Raw genomic sequence first — 19,033 nt, 5'->3', positions numbered from 1 at the left:
CGACATTAAAACGTCATTAGAAAAAGTATTGTCTTGAGGAAATACATGATATATCTAAAGTATTATTCCTGCAATTTCTGATACACATTGATTTCGTTCTAAATTCATTCTCTTCTCTTTTTATTAGAAGAGATCTTAAGAGGTTTGTCAACAGTAAGTTTCCATTTTCTATACAGTTTGGGTTTATTTATTAATGCTCAGTATATTTTGTGTGGTTTTCGTTAAACAGGTAATCTATTAACTGCTGTAATTAAATTAGTCTGTCGTTTTATAGATAAATCAAAGTCGGTGCGCTTGACACTTCAAAGGCACTCGACAGATTGTCAAATCCTGATCTTCTACATATACTCTGAGGCTATGGTATCAGTCATAAGTTTCTTGACATTATTAGGTTTTTCTTCATGCTAGACGCTGGATAGTGTATCTTGGTTTTCTTTTCCTATTAATGCCGGTTTTCTTCAGGATTCTATTCGAAGGCCAACACTAGTTCTTATCCATATAAATGACCTTACAGAGACTATTCAGAAAATTAATATTTATGCTGAGGACACCACTTTCAATTCTATTCTATTGCTATTGCTACTTGCTCATCTTCCTCGAATCAGTTGAAAAAAAAATTTATTATTTTTTTTTTTACAAGTCACCACTTATCAAGGCCAGGAAGCCACTCGAGGATAATGGTTAATGGGTATACATAAGTAGTGGAAATTTTGTAAATTGGATTACTTAGGGGGATGGTACTTCAAGAACTTGTTTACGTTGGACTTGAATACAATCAAATTGTAGTCAGCTGGAAAGCAGGAAAACGGAAGACAGTTTCACAGGCGTGCAGTTCTAAGAAAGAAGCTGTGTTCATGGAATCTACATTTAGGTTTAGGCACAGAGAAAGAGTGTATGAAATTATTGATAATGGTTTTGGCAAGATGAGTGTTTTTCGTGAAAATTTGACATGGGGGACCATAGATTGAAGCTGAGACGAACACTTGCAATGAATAAATATGCAGACGATTTAAAAATTGACTTTGAGTAAAAATGGCTTGTTTTGTTTAATCTTGTTTAGACCCACCCATAATCTTTCCATCGTAGGTGAGCCCCTTTTTTCCTGAAAAACTTACGTATAACTCTGCCCTCGATGAAGAATTTACTAAAAACTTCATCTTTCTTTCTAATAAAATTTCTATTGACAATCGATGTATTAAATCCATTGATCAGTCTACTTTTCGTAAAATCGGTTCTCACTATCGTTCTAAACATTTCACACACTCGAGATTATTCTCTATCTCTACTAGTTTACTATCAAACCATGAATGGAGTACTGCTATTATCTTTAAGTTAGCTTTGTCCCATTTAAACATTTTGATAGATTGCAGAAACGTTTGTGTAATTTGATTGGTTCCACCTTTTCTTCTTCATTACAGACGTGATGTAACAAGCCTTGATCTTTTCTATAACTACATGCGTATGGCACGTGGTCTTCAGAATTGGCTGATCTATTCCCTGTTTCCTTTGTTCTAGCTCGTTAGACTCGTTGGTCTAGTAGTCTTTACATCAATTCACTGTTTAAATACCTCATTGTAATATATCTTCTCTATTAAAGTAGCTTCTTTTCGAAGACTGCAAGTTTCGTAAATCTTTTCCTGTTCACTGTTGTCTTTCTACCTGCAGCCTCGGTTTTTTCAAGAATAAGGTCAGTAGTCATCTTCAGTGTTTGCGCTAACCATCTTCCGTTTCTTGCAACTTTTTACATCAAGTGGATTCATGCCTAGTCTCTAGCGATTTCCATAAAAAAAGAATATTCTACATTAAAAAAACATCGCCAACCGTTAATTGCATTTTATTTTTGAAACGTAAATAATTTTTAGTGATGAATGGTCTCTTCATATTATCAAGAAACACGACATCGTTCGTTACGCGTAATCAAGATTTGGGAACGAAATATCGCATAGTAAATTAATTTTAAATCCAATGTAAATTTTCGTTTGTTTATTCTTATATTTATCGATTTCTAATTTGTTTCGTTGTTCTGTCAAGCGCATGGTTAAATAGATAAGTTAATGAGTAAACTTTTACAAATCAAACTAATATTTCATTAATATTCATGAGAAAAGCAAATTAACTTGTAATTAGAAATACATAATGGTTTAATTAGCCGAAACATGAGACGGGATTGTTTAGTAATGCGTACACTATTTTGATATTTATTGTTCAAGGCAAGGATAAAATCGAAGATGAGAAATGTCAGAAATATCGATGCATGCGAAACCAAATAAGAAAGGATCAAGGGGGCGAAAGAGAATAAAGACAGAAAATATAGAGTGGAGAGAGAAAGTAAAATAATTGAGAACATAATTCATACAACCACTGAAACAATGAGGATGCCCATCGATAGCCAATGAAAACCAGCGAAAAATGCATTCTAAACACGATTTGAAAAAAAAGGTAAAACATTGTTCAACGGTTATCGAAGAGACTTGGAAAAATAGCTTACTGGGAACTATTCCTACGACTGCATGTTGAATATAGATGCAACACAAACAGGCTCGAGATATCTACGTGTTAATCACTTTCTTTTACTAATATACACACTAACTAGCAACCATGAGGTCGCTTGGGTGAAACTCTGCCCGGTAGTTTACCTCCACCCTTACGACAGACTCCTTCAAACCACCTCCCTTTTAATTTCACTTTGAGTACTGAAAATATGAGGTTACTTGTTACTCAGATCCACGAGGTCCTAGACATGACCTAAAACTATATCCGATGTTGAAACCCCACCTTGCGGGCCTTGGGGAGTGTGGAGTCACCCTTTAATTGCCATTGCTCCCAGGTCCACTCTGATCCGGAGTGGTTGTAACTGTTAGGGTCCCAATTATGGGTTAAATAGAATCCGACTTAAAAAATAAATATACTCCATTAAAAATCGTTCCTCAAAATAACTAGATTCGGCATTAAATAACCTGAAAAAGGTTGATATACCGTAAAGCAAAAACAACCAACCAATCAGATCCACGAGAATGTCGTCACCAATTGAACAATATACTAAGAAAATTCCTGCCAGATTATAGATTTTGCCGTTCCAGTAGACTACAGAAGTATGATCAAGGAGAGTGAGTGACCCAAACTAGCCAGAGAGTTCAAAGTGATCTGGAAAATGAGGGAAGTAAAAATAATACCACTAATAATAGAAGCGCTAGGGACACTACCGCAAAACTTTGAAAAATGAATCGGAGATATTGGAATCAGAGTGATAGCTGAAAAGATACAACGGATTACAATTATAAAAACTGCAAAATTGTTAAGGAAAAACCTAGAATACTGAACTACAGACACACACTGGACATACAGAAACTGCTACAAATGTAAAACACAAAGGAACATCACATGGAATCATAAGACGGTATAATTGTAAAGTACTCCCATGCGCCCCTGTGTTCCGACCATTTTTTTTGTCCAATTTTTTTTAGTATATGCGTATGTCACAGGGAGGATGGAAATACCGAGGAGAGAAAACACTAACCAGATCTCTACTGTATAAGTGCAAAGAGGATTATACCTTGGGGAGGTTTTTTTCCACTAAAATTCCTGTGAAGACTAATGGTCGCTGCCAACGAGAAATCAATGGCATGGTGATTGTTGTGATAAAGCAAATTCTTTTGTAAAAGTTATCGAAAGAGGTGGAGAGTACTAGAAATCTAGGGAGATTTTTAGTCACTCAGACTCCGGAGAACCCCATACGTTCTTATCAAAGAGAAATCTTTGATGATAACCTGTGTGCATACTCCTAGTGAGTAGATGATGATGATGATGATAATAATAATAATGATAATAATAATAATAATAATAATAATAATGATGATGATGATGATGATGATGATAATAATAATAATAATAATAATAATAATAATAATAATAATGACGGTCATGCCATCAACAATAAAAATGGAGACAAGACAACGTTCTATACTGCAATACATGCAAACTAGACGTGGCACAGGCAAACGATATTTACAATTTTTTTAGAACACGCACATACAGACTTATAAGGTCGTTGACCATTCGAAACACGACAACATTTTTCTCAGCAAAAACAAAATAACTTGCTGAATCGTGGAACATAACCTGCACGTTTTGATACCAGTTTGAAAAAATAAGAAAAACAGGAAAGAAAATTATGTTTTTAAAAAAATTCTTACCATTTTGTTCAAACTGCAGATTAGGCATTCTATAGTATGCAAGACATTCACCCCTATCGTATACATTCCAACCGAGAGATGATTTTAAGATTCTAATTGTCCATTTAAGTTCAGTTGTTTGAATGACTTATGCACTTAGTTCACTGGGTATATTTGTCAGGAAGTTTTAAATTGTCATTTCCATGAATTCAGTTGGTTCTATAATTAATTAAATAACGAACATCTTACTTAGATTTTAGTTTTTTCATGTTGTACATAAGCCATTGATATTTCGTTATCTTTTTCATCGCAGCTTTGTTTAATCCAGCATCATTGAAAACAAATACACTTATTAATGTTGCTTCTTTCAACTTCTTGGCTAATATCACTATGTCAGGTTTAATAACTCCGTTTTCTAGGTGCGTAAATTCAGGGACTGCGTAGACATAGCGGGTGGTGTATGAACTATTTCCGACTGTTTTTTTTTGGGGGGGGGGAGGTTGTTATAAAGTGCTGCTATAACTGATATTCAACTTTTTATAGATTGTCCAATTATGCGCGCTTCTTTGTGTCGAATTATATAGTAGCTAATCAGAACGTTACAGGTTGCTCACACTCTCTACTTCTGTGTGGCTGATGAGAATTTGTTGGGTTATATTTAGGGTGCCCCAAAAATAACGGGCCCCAACTTTAATTAGGCCCCGTTTCTTAGTGTTTTGTCCGAATGAAATGAAACTTTGGTCATAACTAGTTTATTATATTCAAAACATCACATCAAAACACAAGGGTCTTTGGCCTTTTGTTCTCCGTTGACTGTAAAATGCTCAGAAAAACAATTGAATGTCCTCTGTTTTTTTAGGGTCACCCTGTATATGTAAAGAAATTAATGTTATTCCCATTGTAATTGGAGCGCTTGAGAACGTAACGTAAACAAAACTATAAATTGACGAGACAATTTATTTTTCAATTTTACAAATAACTTGCCCGTTTTGAACATCGGAAGAATAAAGGCACAACTTTGATGTCTAAAATAAAAAAAAAATATGTGATGCTAAAAAAAAAAATCTAAATAAAAGCATCCGGAATTTAAGACTCATACTACATATGCTATTATTACTAATAATAGAACTATTACTACTACTAATAGAACTATTATTACTAATAATAGAACTATTATTACTAATAATAGAACTATTATTACTAATAATAGAACTATTATTACTAATAATAGAACTATTATTACTAATAATAGAACTATTATTACTAATAATAGAACTATTATTACTAATAATAGAACTATTATTACTAATAATAGAACTATTAATGCCCAAATAGTAAAATGCAGTCCGTGGACATATAGGCGAAATGGTGAATATCATATGCATCAAACAAACCCTACAATATATCAAATGAGACAAAACTGTGAGTAGAGCAGTCGACTAAAACGCATACATTTTCAATATGCAGATAAATGACACAGAAAAAGGTATTAAAGGCTCATTTGTAAAAAAAAAAACACACAGACAAAATTCTGTGACAGAGAGAGCTATTGCATATTGAGATGCTTTGTACGTTTTATATATGAGCGAAGAAAACCAAGAAACAAGTATAACCGGTAAACCAAGTGCAAATGCACACAGTGAACTATGAGCAAGAGAGAGTCAAATAATCGCATCGAAAGTGATGGTCTAAATGATAAAAATATATCTCAATTGTAGAAAGGTAGAAGGCGATGATTTGGTACTTGACAGGTTGAAACTGATAAGAAAAATATTGAAACTTGAGATCGAACTTGAGATCTATTAAAACCACTTCAGGAGAGAAACAGATTATGTAACGAAAAACAACAGGATCAGAAATAAAGCACATAATTCGAAAAATAGATACGGCCTTAAACCTGTGAATGTAGATTTTTTCTATAAAAAGAATAAGCCATTAAATACATCATAAATAAATTCAATGATCTAGCTCTATACTATATAAAACCATTACTGTGTTAGAAATATAGTTTACCGATAACTAGAAAAACGACTGCGTTTTGAACCTTATGTGATGCAGTAAGCTGGTTCAACAAATTATTAAACTATATAAATATTATAGCAGTAGACTGTTTTTGTCATAACTAAAACATAGTTAAACACACCATAAGTCGTTGCCACTACAAGAAAATATAAATTATAAAAACATATTTGGATAAATAGGTTACCAGGGACTACACAAAACAGTCTACTTTGTATTTGGAGACAAATGGCAAAAATACAAGTGAATGTACATTTTGTTATAAAAAGAATAAACGTTTAAACGCACTATGAGAAAATGCAGTAAGTTATCCCAAGAAATTAATAAACTATACAATCATTACAAGGTTGGAAAAATAGCTTACTGGGAACTAATCCTACGACTGCATGTTGAATAGGAATACAACGCAGAGAAGTTCGAGATCTCTACGGGTTAATTTCTTCCTTTTACTAATATCCACACTAACTAGTAGTAATGAGGTCGCTTGCGCGGAACTCTGCCCGGTAGTTTACCTCCAACCTCATGTTAGACCCTTTTAAACCACTTCCCCTTTTAATTTCCCTTTGCAGAAAAAAACAAACTAGTAGATCTGAAAATCACCTATTCTTTTTCATAAAACCTCTAGACACTCCAGAACGAGTGAGCCTCATCTAATCCCAGACATACAATTTTTAAAAAATGCTCCGCTGAGCCATCTTCTGCCGTCTTCAAACACTTCACAAATGTCTTGCAGAGTCTTGTTTGATTGATAGCTTTAAAAGTGCCTCTGCTGAACCAGTGTTCATAATTCCGGTGAAAAACATGACTTACTCAATTATCACCCTATGAATCTCCTGCGCCACAAAGCTAAAATAATGAGTTCTAAAAATCTTGGAGTCCAAATAAGTTCTTTCCGCAATTTTGTAAATTTTAAGTTACTTTCTGACCAACAATATGTATTCAGGCAAGCTATTACTATTGGAGATATTTTAACCATAATCTCTAAACCCATAAACAATGCAGTAGAGGAGACTGTGGTTCATATCGTCTCTTGGGCACCATATAAAACATTTTACTTTTTTAGCAGTAACAACGGTACTTTTTTTGTTTTCCTCGTTTATAATCATTCTCAACAGTTACGTGTTTTACTCAGACATTTACAACGCTTTTTCTTTTTAATCTTTATATCTTGGCTGTTTCAGAACACGCCCCTTCTCGCCTCATGGGGAGAGACTTACACCCCTTTGATTCGTCCGTTCTTCCCGGCGTTCAACTAACAACTGACTAAAATCTAAATCTAGTAATTGCTTTACGTAAACTAAAGATTCCTCCAGTGCCCTGGTTACGTTTATTTTCCAAATTCACATTTATTTGTAGGCTTTTTATATTTAAGATGTCTCTCACAGGTTTAAAGTCTGATTATTTTATATTTTTCTAATCATAATACTCGATCCAGCGACCTGCTGTCGTGTGAATACATCAATAATAATGATGTTTTGACTCTTGCACTGCCTGCCACAGTTAACACAGATACTGTGCTGTGATTATAGCCAAAGGGTCACATTGCAATATCGCATCCATGTCCCTGTTTTACATGTACAGTGTGCTTTGATTAACTTACAATATTTGTTCTACTTTGATGTACATGTTCCCGACTTGTTAAAAAAAATCAGTAAACTCCTACCTCTATAATTTTGATGCCCTAGATACGTGAAAGCTTTATACTCTAATAGTTTTCACCTTTGGATTACTGGACTTTAAAAGTCTCTTTCTGTTGCCTGCTTCCCTAACAATCAAAAAATTAATATAAATGTTTGACTCATGTCCAGGTAACTTAGTAATATAAACTGGCATGTCATTGCTAAACACGATCCGAAATAATAGTTTCTTGACAAATTGATAAACATTTTTTGTTATGTAGTTTATATCACATGATCCCCAACTATTCTTATACCAACAAAACTAGGAAAAGTAAAGTCTCCAAATAACCCAAATATGTTTCGTTTCTTTGTTTGATTTCTGTTTTAATCTACACTCAAAAAAGTCATTTAAGAAAATGTTTCAGATTGTGTCTTTACTCTTATTTCCAAAAATTAAAGAGCTTTATCATTAAATTCGAGAATCCCTGGAAAAACATAACCGATAACTTCAATATGAATATTAAATCAAGAATGCTTTTTTGAAGAAATCATCAGAAGTAAGAATACGTTGGTGGAAACATGAAGATAATGCGTTCTTTTTAATAGGAACTTCACTCTCGTATCATCATTAGAAAGACATTTTATCACAAAAGTTTGAAAATTCAGGAATTAAAAGATCAATTGCATTAAATATTTATGAAGCAAAACAAATGCAAATTCCTTATCGGTGTGTTCTTTTATTCTGTATGATATTTTCGTGCAATCCTATCAATAAATAAAAGTTGAAAACATAAACAAAATGTGTATCTCGAGAAAGAGATAGAAAATAGAAACAATTAGATAAAAAGTCAGAAATATATAGATATAGATAGGCATTATATGCATATATATACACACAAACACACACGTATATATAAGTATATATATTTACATCTCTCTCTCTCTCTCTAAATATATATATAAATGTGAAATTACCTATGTGTGTGTGGGGGGTTCGGGTGTACATTTCCATACCAAACTGCTCTGTCAATTTTCAGTCTACAGACTCGAGATTTGACATCAGATGTATTGTGATTTGAAAAAATCTTTTTAACTGGTTTTCAGCCAGAAATTTATCTTTCAAGGAGACAAAGACAAAGTTCAATAACGTAATCTTTGAAAACTCTACCAAACTTCTCCGCCAATTTGAGGTCTAAACACTTGAAATTTTAGATATAGATTTCTTGGAGATAGATAAAACTTTTTAATTTGATTTGAGGCTCAAACACTAAATGTTAAGGGGTAAAAATTCGGGTAAAAGTTAAAAGAAATTGATCTCTACAGTCGCTATCAAATTACTCAGGCTATTTTGGTCTAAACATTTTAAATTTTACATAAAGTGTATTCAGACATAGGGCAAGCTTTGGATCGACAATTTGAGCTGCCAAGGGGTCAATATAGAAAAGATTTGACCTTTGCGGTCTCTGACAAACTATTCCACCAATGTTGGGTCTAAAAATCAGAACAAAACCGGCTGGCTGGACTGCTAGTTTATATATATATATATATATATATATATATATATATATATATATATATATATATATATATATATAAATGTGTAAACAAATCGAGCCTCAGTATTTCGGACGCTGTCAAAACATCATTAAACTCACGACTCGCTCAGCAGCTGCCGATATCGTAATGGTTAGTAGCCTTGACTTCGGTCGGGTTTCAATCCGGGCTTTATGTAGTTTCCTGTCTTGCCGCACTGATGAGCTGTGAAACAGCGAAACAGTATTGTATGTGGATGACTTTAATGCTCCTCATCTTGAGCTGAGAATATTGAGAAGTGACACACGAATTACCATTAACGTATAAGCGATGCTCTTTGTGTAAGCAAATCGAGCTTAGGTAATTCGGAATGTGTTAAACCATCGTTAAACTCACGGCTCGATCAGCAGCTGCCCTTAGCATAGTAGTTAGGAGACTTAACAATTGTACAGGCGGTCGGGTTTCAATCCGAGCTTGAGGTAGTTGCCTGTCTAGCCGCACTGATGAGCTGCGAAACAGTACTGTATGTGGAAATATATATATATATATTATATTTGATTTGATAAATAAGGACAGCAAAAAAATCACAGATGAATTACAAATCAGTGATAGTGTAAAAAAGCTTAGAGGAAACGAAGCGTATATCCTTTTAAAAGATCATAAACCTAGCTTTCACACAAAACAACTACAAGATTGATCAACCCAACCAGACCCGAAATTGGAAAGATTAGTAAAAGAATATTGGAGAGGATCAATCTAGAATTAAACCAGAAATTCAACCTTAACTTATGGATAAATACGGCAGATCCTGTAAAATGGTTTCTTAACATTGCCAACAAAAAAATGTGCTTTTGTGCAATTTGACATAATGGATTATTACCCGTCAATTACAAAGGATCTTTTTGGAAAGGCAATTGAATTTGCTAAGACCTATACCAATGTCTCCGATGAGGATTTTGAAATCATTATGAAATGCCGCACAACTGTCCTTGTCTATAATGGAGAACTATGGGCTAAAAATGAGCAAAACGACTTTTTCGGGGTATCAATGTGATCGCTGGACTCCGCAGAAGCAACAGATCTCGTTGGACTTTATATCATTTATAGTTTAGGAAAGAAAAATATTATTGATGGAAGGGACATGGGCTTATATCGTGATGATGGGCTAATAATAGTGAGGAACGCTACAAGTGTTAAATGTGATCAGGTTAGGAGAGCAATCCATAGGGACATGAAAGATTTGGGCCTAAAAGTAGAAGTTAATGCTAACTTAAAACAGGTTAACTTCCTTGATATTACTTTAGATCTTGATTTAAATACTTATAAACCCTATATGAAGGATAACACTAACCCTCTTTATGTACACCCGCAGTCTAACCATCCACCATCCATTATTAAACATATACCGTTATCTATTGAAAGTAGAATAAGTAACAATTCATCTGATGAAGTAAATTTCAATGATTGCAAAGCTATTTATAATACAGCACTTAAAAATAGTGGGTATAAGGACATAGATATAAAATATAAAATAACTAATGCTAGCACAAATAGGTCAAGTAATCGTAATAGGAAGGTGATTTGGTTAACACCCCCTTTAATATTATGTTGAAAACAAAACTTGGAACAACATTTTTACAACTTATTAAGAAGCATTTCCCTCCAAATAATATATTGCATAAGATATTTAATAAAAATACATTAAAGTTAAGTTATAGCTGTGCTGATAACTTGGAAAGAATTATAAAAAAGCATAATGAAAGAATGACTAATAGAGAAAGTCTAAATACTAGTGATAACCCGGCTGTGGATAAATGTAACTGCAAAAAGCCTGAGGAATGCCCAATAAAAATGAATGTCTAACCTCATCAGTGGTATACCAGGCTAGGATATTCCCGGTAGAGAACCCAAGGGATGAAAGATTCTACATAGGTAGTACCCAAATGACTTTCAAAAATAGATTCTATGGGCATACGCGTTTAATGAATAATTAAACGTATGAAAAGGACACTTCCTTATCGTTATACTACTGGAATTTAGTTAGAAAAAATAAAACACCTAGAATAGAATGGAAGATTATTAGAAGGGCCGATACTTGCCACTCATTAAACTCACCATGTCCATTATGCTTATCAGAAAAACTTGAAATAACTAGGTTTAAAGATAGGGATAAACTACTAAATATTAAACAAGAAACTGCTATATCCTGCAAACATTTCAGAATACATGCACTTAAAGAACTTTAAATTAGAAAATCAGAACAACTATGAGTATAAATATACCCCATCCAGTACCCCCCCAAAAAAAGAGGATAATTGAGATCGTAACTATGATCATACCCCTATGGATTACATGAGTCGATTAATATTCTACTTTCTCAAGCAACCTAAATAAATACCTGGATGAAAGTATATTTGAACCAAGCGAGTAATAGATTGTTTAGGCGAACCTCGTAATAATGTATGGATGTGGATATGTTTGGGTGTGGACATGTATGTGTTTATTATCTGTATGTATATATACGACGGTTGAAAAAAAAAGAAAGAAAGAAATAAGACATAAAGGGAAAGAAAGATAAAAATAAATAAATAAATAAATAAAAATGAATAAGCGAATGAATGAAATGAAATAGAATAAATGAAATAAATAAATAATAATGAATAAATAGATAAATAAAAAAAGCAAGAGTGAAAAGTGAAAGAGAAGAAAATGAAATAAAGAAATAGGGGGAATGAATTAAGATGAAGGTAAGTACCACAATATATAAGCCTTTATACTCCGTTTATATAATCTAAATACTCTGATTTTTTGTCATATGTTATATATTATTGTTATATCGTTATATATCGTATGTATATCTGTGTAACCCTCGAAAGAGTGCTTACTGAATATGGGGATAGACCTATGGACTTCAAGCTGAATTCACTATAATTTTTACGTAGTATAAATTTTTACGTAGTACAAAAAACGTATAACTTATGAAAAAATAACAAGCGGGTGGGGGCGGGTAATATAACTTTGCGTATCGGGTTGGATAGAAAAGAGAATTATGTAGTGAATGAGTTCATTTCTGTTTCTATTTTGGATGTATCATTTGGTGACAGTGTACATATATATATATATATATATATATATATATATATATGTATATATGTGGCTGTATTTTGTGTAAATATGTATGTATAAGTGTATTTATGTATGTATCTGTATGCATGTGTGTATATATATATATATGTGTATATGTGTATATGTGTGCATATAAATGTATATGTATATATATGTATATATATATCTGAACTATTAAAAAACGCTGTCCCGTATACGATGATTGCAATAATGTATATTACAAAAATGTATGGGTGTCTGGGTATATATACATGTATGTTGTCTTTGTATATATACGGCCGTGGTGACTGGAGTGTGTATACTTGTGTGCACGTGTGTGTGTGTGTGTTTTATATATATATATATATGTTTTATATATATATATGTTTTATATATATATGTTTTTTATGTGTATGTGTATGTATATATGTATGTGTGTATGTATATATATATGTATATGTGTATCTATGTGCATATAATATATATATATATATATATATATATATATATATATATATATATATATATATATATATGCATGTATGTATATCTGTATTTTGTTGGGACGTCTGTCCGGTTGGGGTCCATAGGTTTTGGGGTTCCCAATCGACAGTCTTATTATTGGTATTGGTGGTGTCATGAGTATGATCAATATTATAAGAATTATTATTACTAGGATTGTTAGCGGGGTTAATATTAGTTTAGATATAATAACAGTCATGATGTATGGTATCCAGGTGTGTACATAGATATCTGTGTTTGAGCGTCCATGCATTGATATAACTGCGTATGTAGGTAGAGATGTAAACATATTATAACTGTATATGAGCATTATATGTCTATGTATGTGTATATGTGTGTGTATGTGTATATAGGCGCGGTTGTATCAAGGTGTGGGTATATATACGTGTATTTATATATATGTATACGTGAGGAGTTTGATAACTTTCGGCGTTTTATTTTTGTTTTTGGTTTGTTTGTTTGTTTCTGTTTTTGTTTTGTTTTATTTTTGTTTCGTTTTGTTTTGTTTATTTATTTAATTTATTTCAATTTGGAATTTCAATTTTATTCCTGTGTCGATATAGTTATGGCCTGTTTCTAGTGCGTATGTGTGAGTGTGTGTGAGTAAAATACAACACTCTTGAATATAGATATAAGCGTATGTTTGCTTTTAGTATGTGTGTGTATGTGGATTGAACAGCACCGGTCAGTACTTAATGTCCATGTAAATGTCTTTAATTTACAGACAGCAAGACAAAAATACTACATTCTCAATTACCTTATGCCATAAAAACCAAAAGATGGGATAGATGAACTTAAAAAAGGGGAATATAAAAAAAAGGGAAATAAAAAAGATGTTTATTACCTTCAAAGACCTCACTTGTCCCCCCCGCTTATAACCCCTTACCATGTTACATTCTGACTTTGTAAACGAAATAAGAAAATGTTTTTGTTTGAAATATCAGTTCTCGACGATAATTCTTGGCCTGAAGACGTAATCCCCCAACGCGGGTTATTACAGAAACATGTATGCACATATGTAGCCATCAATATTTGTATAATAAATTTCATATATATATATATATATATATATATATATATATATATATATATATATATATATATATATACAACGGGATAGGGGATGCAATTAGATTCGTTTACGGTCCTCAAGTATAATTTGAAGATTTTTTTGACGCAGAAAAGCAGCAATATTTCGATTTCTATACACTAGATATGTACATTGTTTACATACATACATGTATACGATTCATTAATTAACATTTTATCTGAACTAATTAACCGATTTATTATGAATTTACGAAAGAGGCTACTATGTGTAAGGAAATATAAGTGAACGTATTGATATCTCTCGCTTTTTTCCAAATTATAACAATTATCCAGATAAATTATTTTCATCCTGTCCAAAATGTCTGAAACGAAGTTATACGCTGTTTTGAGAAAAGAACATAATGTGATAAGCGCACGTGGATCTAAATGCCTGAACAGCCAATTTGATATTTTACAGTAGATACACTTCAATAAAGAAACTCTTGCTCAGAAGGAATAATAATAACATTAATAGCAAAAATAAAACCATATCAGAGTAAATAACGTCATATTATAACTTAATTATTATAAAAGATCACTTTAGAAACATTCTCTAGATTTCAGTTTCTTTAGAATGCGTTTGGAGATTTTTTTTAGATGTCATCATATTTTTCACTAACATAACATCCCATTCTTAAAATATATTAGAAGTAAATTTATCATTACGACAGCGTTTCAACCATCTAAAGATCTATCGTCCGGCATGGCCGAGACATCCCTCAGGCCCATATCGCTTTAGGAACAGTCTGTAAGGATATGTGCGCTAATTCACACATAAACACCACATGGACATCGATAGTTGTTTCTGTTCTTGTCACACTCTGCTTTCGCTATCGAGAGATGGCAGATAGGTCAATTTAAAGTTGCCAAAAATTGTCCTGCATAGACACGTGTAGCAATTCTTCCCGTAGCTTCCGTGATAATCTTTTGAGACATGAATGGCTGCACTACACTTATCACGGCAAAAAATCCGGTAGAGGATATATATATATATATATATATATATATATATATATATATATATATATATATATACATACATACATACCAATTATATATATATATATAAACCAATAATATATATATATATATACCAATTATATATATATACATATATACCAATTATACATATATATATATCTATACCAATGTATATATATATATATATATATATATATATACCAATTATATATATATCAATTATATATAAATATATATATATAAAATTTTACTCATCATAAACCAATAATATATATACCAATTATATATATATATATATATATATATATATATACATACCAATTATACATATATATATCTATACCAATTATACATACATACATACATATATATATATATATATATATATATACCAATTATATATATATCAATCATATATATATATATATATATATATATATATATATATATATATATATATATCAAATTTTACTCATCCATTAAATTAAAAAAAAATTATGAGGTGAAATGGCTAAATTTCAAATCCACAAAATTTTAATATTTAAGACAAGGAATACATTTGAAATATTATAACTCCTTATCATATAGGATTTCGATGTGTACCATCCTATGTATTCTTTGTCTTAGATAGAATAATAAAAATACAATTATTTGAAAGTCAACCATTTCGCGTCATAAATTTTTAGATTTATTGAATAATTAAAATTTGTTTTATTTGCTCTATCTTGTATATCGAACAATGGGATAGTACTTATAGAATATTACTGCCAATAATATTTTGTAAGACTTATGATCACAAGTTTCCATACCAGTTGATTGTTGATTATATATTCTGAAGAATATATATATATATATATATATATATATATATATAGTAATTTATAAAATATATATGGCGATTAAGTTACACTGAATATTCTGCGTTTCATCCACTCATAATTCTACAACTTCCAACGTAAACCCCCACTACCATGTGTTCTTCTCCAACATCAGGGGCCCACGTTCCAACCTTCCATGAGGTTTAAACCCAATTATATGAAAACTAAACGAGACTTATTATTCCTACAGCCCATTGGCTGATAGGAAGGGGCGCGGTGGATACTAGAAAGCTGATTGGCTAACCAGAAAGCTTAAACATATATAAAAATAAGAAGCAACCACAGAATTCGCGCATAAGCCTGACGAATCCTTTGCAATCTTCATGTAGCCTTTGCAATCTTCATGTAGTATTTGCAATCTTCATGTTGTCTTTGCAATCTTCATGTAGCCTTTGCAATCTTCATGTTGTATTTGCAATCTTTATGTTGTATTTGCAATCTCCATGTAGTATTTGCAATCTTCATGTAGCCTTTGCAATCTTCATGTAGCCTTTGCAATCTTCATGTAGCCTTTGCAATCTTCATGTAGTCTTTGCAATCTTCATGTAGCCTTTGCAATCTTCATGTAGTATTTGCAATCTTCATGTTGTCTTTGCAATCGTCATGTAGCCTTTGCAATCTTCATGTAGTATTTGCAATCTTTATGTAGTATTTGCAATCCTCATGTAGTATTTGCAATCTTCATGTAGTATTTGCAATCTTCATGTAGCCTTTGCAATCTTCATGTAGCCTTTGCAATCTTCATGTAGTATTTGCAATCTTCATGTAGCATTTGCAATCTTCATGTAGTCTTTGCAATCTTCATGTAGTATTTGCAATCTTCATGTAGTATTTGCAATCTTCATGTAGCCTTTGCAATCTTCATGTAGTCTTTGCAATCTTCATGTAGCATTTGCAATCTTCATGTAGCCTTTGCAATCTTCATGTAGTATTTGCAATCTTCATGTAGTATTTGCAATCTTCATGTAGCCTTTGCAATCTTCATGTAGCCTTTGCAATCTTCATGTAGTATTTGCAATCTTCATGTAGCATTTGCAATCTTCATGTAGTCTTTGCAATCTTCATGTAGTATTTGCAATCTTCATGTAGTATTTGCAATCTTCATGTAGCCTTTGCAATCTTCATGTAGCCTTTGCAATCTTCATGTAGAATTTGCAATCTTCATGTAGCCTTTGCAATCTTCATGTAGTATTTGCAATCTTCATGTAGTATTTGCAATCTTCATGTAGCCTTTGCAATCTTCATGTAGTATTTGCAATCTTCATGTAGTATTTGCAATATTCATGTCGTATTTGCAATCTTCATGTAGTCTTTGCAATCTTCATGTAGTATTTGCAATCTTCATGTCGTATTTGCAATCTTCATGTAGTATTTGCAATCTTCATGTAGTATTTGCAATCTTCATGTAGTATTTGCAATCTTCATGTAGCCTTTGCAATCTTCATGTAGTATTTGCAATCTTCATGTAGTATTTGCAATCTTCATGTAGCCTTTGCAATCTTCATGTAGTATTTGCAATCTTCATGTAGTCTTTGCAATCTTCATGTAGCCTTTGCAATCTTCATGTCGTATTTGCAATCTTCATGTAGTCTTTGCAATCTTCATGTAGCCTTTGCAATCTTCATGCAGTATTTGCAATCTTCATGTAGTATTTGCAATCTTCATGTAGCCTGTTCAATCTTCATGTAGTATTTGCAATCTTCATATGGTATTTGCAATCTTCATGTAGCCTTTGCAATCTTCATGTAGCCTTTGCAATCTTCATGCAGTATTTGCAATCTCCATGTAGTATTTGCAATCTTCATGTAGTCTTTGCAATCTTCATGTAGCCTTTGCAATCTTCATGTAGTATTTGCAATCTTCATGTAGCCTTTGCAATCTTCATGTAGCCTTTGCAATCTTCATGTAGTCTTTGTAATCTTCATGTAGTATTTGCAATCTTCATGTAGTATTTGCAATCTTCATGTAGCCTTTGCAATCTTCATGTAGTATTTGCAATCTTCATGTAGTCTTAGCAATCTTCATGTAGCCTTTGCAATCTTCATGTCGTATTTGCAATCTTCATGTAGTCTTTGCAATCTTCATGTAGCCTTTGCAATCTTCATGTAGTATTTGCAATCTTTATGTAGTATTTGCAATCTCCATGTAGTATTCGCAATCTTCATGTAGTATTTGTAATCTTCATGTAGCCTTTGCAATCTTCATGTAGCCTTTGCAATCTTCATGTAGCCTTTGCAATCCTCATGTGGCACAAGAATTCCTCGTTTAATATCACTAAGTAAATTCTTTGCAATATGGTACTATGTTGAAACTTTCAGTTCCCAGTAAGAGTGAGTGTGATAGCTGTATTACTAATTGGAACATACTTATTCCCTATGCACATACAGGCCGAGTAACATTAATGAGTTACATTATATTTTAGAAAGACCATGACAAACTTTACTCATTTTAGACATTTAGATGTGTAGTTTATTAGCGGTGTACTAATGTTTATTGGCATGTTTTTATCTTTTAATGGTTATATTTTGAATTATTTTGAGGGGAAAACTTACTCTATTATATAAGCTGCACAAAAATACATTTCATTGTGTTAAAATGCCATTTTTACAGCGTTGTCCAATGAACATATCTACTTAAATATTTGCAGATGTACTCACTTTTGTGATGTACGGTATATATATATATATATATATATATATATATATATATATATATATATATATATATATATAAAATTGCATCTACTTTGCCAATTTTCGGATTTTGCAATCGTGCTGTTATGCATTTATTAGTTTTAATAAATTTATAGGTGTTTTCTTTCGATGAGTTAAGGGCAGAGTAAATTCATTAATTATATGACTTATTTTGCGCTACAAAATCTGTGCTGTCAACAACTGCGCATGTCAACATACTTTTAGGGATACCTTGTAAGCTGGTCAACATTTTGAAAATTTGGAATATAGACTCTTCTCATTTATTTGTTAAATGCTCTGCAATTACATTAAATTAAAGGATTGGTATAAATTAAAACTGAAATACACCCATACACACCCATACACAGACACACACACAGACACACACACAGACACACACACACAAACACACACACACACAT

The sequence above is a fragment of the Euprymna scolopes genome, chromosome 5 (assembly GCF_053919585.1).
Source record: "Euprymna scolopes isolate OS-2025 chromosome 5, ASM5391958v1, whole genome shotgun sequence".
NCBI classification, from domain to species: Eukaryota; Metazoa; Mollusca; class Cephalopoda; order Sepiida; family Sepiolidae; genus Euprymna; species Euprymna scolopes.
This window is presented reverse-complemented; position numbering follows the sequence as displayed.